The sequence below is a fragment of the Canis lupus genome, chromosome 11, assembly GCF_011100685.1.
Source record: "Canis lupus familiaris isolate Mischka breed German Shepherd chromosome 11, alternate assembly UU_Cfam_GSD_1.0, whole genome shotgun sequence".
Classification (NCBI taxonomy): Eukaryota; Metazoa; Chordata; class Mammalia; order Carnivora; family Canidae; genus Canis; species Canis lupus.
In genome coordinates, this window is record NC_049232.1 from 13,049,775 (window position 1) to 13,053,903 (window position 4,129).

General features: G+C 42.3%; 1 long non-coding RNA gene across 1 annotated transcript; it reads right to left on the bottom strand.

Moving 5' to 3' along the window:
• Window positions 1-507: 507 nt before the first annotated feature.
• On the bottom strand, window positions 508-1,658 carry LOC119874026. Its single transcript, XR_005366346.1, has 3 exons — window positions 1,593-1,658; window positions 887-994; window positions 508-778 (listed from the first exon to the last, which is right to left on the bottom strand). It is a non-coding gene; the product is annotated as an uncharacterized LOC119874026 (long non-coding RNA).
• Window positions 1,659-4,129: the final 2,471 nt, after the last annotated feature.

Here is a 4,129-nt window from a genome sequence, read left to right on the forward strand (position 1 = left end):
GCAACCCCCAGAATGAGAGAGAATACTGGCAAATCATATCTGATAAGAGTTAATACCCAGATGTATAAAAAACGGAACCACAACAAAGTCAAACAAACCTGATTAAAAATGGCAAAGGACTTGAACAGATATTTTTCCAAAGAAAATATGTGACTGGCCAATGGACACTTGAAAAGATGGTCAACAGCAGTAATCATTGATGTGATTTTACCACAGTGAGATGCCACCTCACATGCAATTAGGATGGCCACTATAACAACAAAACCTACAATAACAGGCTGTGGCAGGGATGTGGCGGAATTGGAACACTTGGGCTCTGGGGATCTTAAATGGAATAGTCACTGTGGAAAACAGTATGGCATTTCCTCAAAAAATGAAAAATAGCATAACTACTGTATTAGGATTCCCCATAGAGAAAGAACCAATAGAAGTTTTCAGAGAAAAGAACGAAAGGAGATTTATTATGAGGAATTGAGTCTAGATTATGGAGGCTAACAAATCCCATAATCTGCTCTCTGCAAGCTGGAGTCCCATAAAATCCGGTGGTGTACTTTGGTCTGAGTCTGAAGCTCCCAGGAGAGCCCATGATGTAAATCCTAGTTGGGGTAGAAGATGAGCTGACCTGTCCCGGCTCAAAGTGAGGCAGGAGAAAAGGGGCAAACTTCTCTCCCTTGTGCCTTTTGCTGTATCCAGGCGCTCGGTGGATTGGATGAAGCCCACCCACTTGAGGGAGGTCAGTGTACTCTACGGAGTCCGCCAAATGAAACACGAATCTCAGCTGGAAAAAAATTCTGACATGTGTCACAACATGGACGAACCCTGAGGATATTATATTAAGTGAAATAGGCCTGTCAGAAAAGGACAAATAATGTCTAATTTCACTTACGTGAGGTAGCTAGAATAGTCAAATTCTCAAATTCGTAGAGACAGAAAGTAGAAAGCTAGTTGCCAGGAGAATAGGAAGTTATTGTTTATTGAGTATGGAGTTTCAGTTCTGCAAGATGAAAAGAGTTCAGGAGATGGATGGTGATTATGGTTGCACAGCAGCGTGACCTAGTTCATGCCATTCACTTGTAAGCTTAAAAACGGCTAGGATGGTAAATGTTCTGTGTATTCTACACAATTAAAAACATTTTTAATGCAAAATTTTAAATCCCACTTGGACTTCCTGAATCTGAGTTTGCATTTTATCAAGATCACCCATTGTTTTGTATGCATATTAAAATTTGAGGAGCACCTGGACCAGAAAGGCGTCCCACACGGGGTAGCTCACCTCCACCCCATCCTCAGCACACATGCAGCAGCTCTCTCCACCCGGTTAGACACACACAGACAAGGGTTAATAAGATTTAGCAGAACTGGCCCTGTAACAGCTGACTCGGGCATTTTATGTAAGAACTTCAGTGATGTCACGAGGAAAACATTACTGAAACTCTGAGCCATCTTCCTAGAGGACAGCACCGAGGCTTTTCTCTCCTTTTCTTTGGCTTTTCTCACCCCACTCCTCCCCTTTCTGGCTGGGGATCCAAGTGTGAAGGATTCTCGGACACTTATACATTTCCACAGTGCCTGCAAGAAGGAGAAAGACTTACCTCATTCTCATGCTGAATGTTTGCGAAATTACCTGTAGGCTCATCAATCGTGACTTGCTGAGCTGCGAGGGGGAGGGATGTGGTGAGAGAGAGTCAGGTGGAGACGCAGACAAGAAGCCTGTATCACTTCCACATTTGTGAGGTTCCCATAGGGCAGGGGATGCTGCAGAAGGGAGCGCTGGCCTGAGCCAACTGGGTGGAACCCATAGCAAGGCCACAAATGAGAGGCCACAGGTTGTAGCCTGATGCCCACAGGGATCAGAGTTGAGAAGGGCTGAAAGAAGCCAGGCTGGACCTGGATGCTCCGTATCAGAGAATGGTACAGCAGAAAGTCTGCAAATTCCTTGGTCTCCAGCCCATAAGGAAACCGCACATATGTGACCCAGGATAGATCTGCCTTTGGATCTGCCACGAAGAGTGTGTCAAATGCCAGCCATGTTAGAGGAGCTGCAGCACCCCCCAAAGAGGAAGATATACTCCCAGACAGACAGATGAGTGTGTCCTTTTCCCTCCCTCCCTCCTGCCTTGAGGTAGAGCCTAGAAGAGGAAGGAGGTGAAGTTGCTAGAAACTAACCTGACCATACCCTGAGCATCCCCCCACTCACAAGCCTAGTCTAGGATAGAAGTGGGGTGGAGGTTCATGGTTGAACGTAGTGATTTAAAAAATTCTTTTTTCAATATATAATACATTTACGTGATTCAACTTTCAAAAGGAATTAAGGGGTTGCAGGGTGAAAAGTCTACTCGCCACACCAGTGCCCCAGAGAAATAGAGGCTCATCAGTCCTCACTAAAGAAAAACCAGCATGCTCAGGTTCTTGGGCATCCTTCCAGAGATATTCTATGCATGCACGTGGAACAGTAACTGTTAACCGTGTTGGGTTTTCCACTTAAAAGTAAAGGAAATGACTACAAGAAGATACTTTTTACTCACCTAACAGAATGAATATTGACCCTATGAAGTGTTGCCATAAATGTGGTAACTGGAATCCTCATATATCATTGGTTGAGAGTGTAAAACGTGACAACTCCCTTCAAAGTGTTTGGCAGTTTGTAGTTAAACACATACTATTCTATGAGTCAGCAGTTTTATCTGATGGCATCTACTCAAGAAAATTGAATGCAGATGTCCACAAAGGGACTTGTACACGTCGTTCATGTCAGCTTTATTCACGATTGCCGAAAATTAGAAATAACACAAACCCATCAACAGCAGAATAGACAAATTGTGAATATTCACACAACAAAATACCATTCAACAGTACTAAAAAGAAAAAGAATGAACTGCTGGTATCTGTAACAACATGGATGAATTTCAAAAACATGATGTGAGTGAAAGAAGCCAGACATTATATTACATGGTCAGATTCCATTTATATGAGATACCAGAATAGGCAAAACTAAGCTATGATGATAGAAGTCAGAATAGTATTTCCATTTTGTTGGGAGGGGGGTAGGCAGTGGATACTGCCTTAAAAGGTACATGAGGGAACTTTCTGGGAGTAATCAGAGTTTGAGTAGTGGTCACATGGGGGGATATAAATACTTTATTGTGTATTTCCTTGCATAGTGGAATCCTTAATACCATCCTTAATGCTTGTGAAACTTATTGTATATAGACTATATATTAATGAAGTCCCAAACAACTATAAGAGCTAATATTTAAATAGAATGAAATTAGAGGGCACTCGGGTGGCTCAGTCTGTTAAGCATCTGCCTTTGGCTCAGGTCATGATCCCAGGGTCCTGGGATCCAGTTCTGCATCTGGCTCCCTGCTCTGCGGGGAGCCTGCTTCTCCTCCCTCTGCCTGCCACTCCCTCTATTTGTGTTCTCTGTCAAATAAATCTTTAAAAAAGATGAAATTAGAATTTTAAACAATTTTAACAGCCTCAAATGACTAGAAAGTTCTGACATCTGTCCATGATGTAGATAAAAGTACAGAAGAGATTTAGCAGAGTAAAAGAAGTACAGAAAAATGAAGTGGATTCATGTTTATATTTTATTGAGTAGACATTGCTCAAACCAGGTACAGTTCCATTATGGACATTTTGTTACACACAAAATGGTACCAGTTGCATACAGAACACACGCAGGTAATGAGGGGTTTTTTTGTTTTTGTTTTTGTTTTTGTTTTTTTTTTAAGATTCTATTTATTTGAGAGAGAGAGCACGTGCCAGAGAGAGGAGTTTTTTTTTAAAAGATAGGAATGGGGATCCCTGGGTGGCGCAGCGGTTTAGCGCCTGCCTTTGGCCCAGGGCACGATCCTGGAGACCCGGGATCGAATCCCACGTCGGGCTCCCTGCATGGAGCCTGCTTCTCCCTCTGCCTGTGTCTCTGCCTCTCTCTCTCTCTCAGTCTGTGACTATGATGAATAAATAAAATTTAAAAAAAAGATTATTTATAAAAAAATAATAATAAAATAAAAGATAGGAATGTGAACGGCAAAGGGAACATTCAGGAGAATGGTCAGAGGGGAATGGATGGAAGGTGATGGGATAAAGAAAAGCAGTATCAAAGAGTCTTCAATTTAATTTTTTT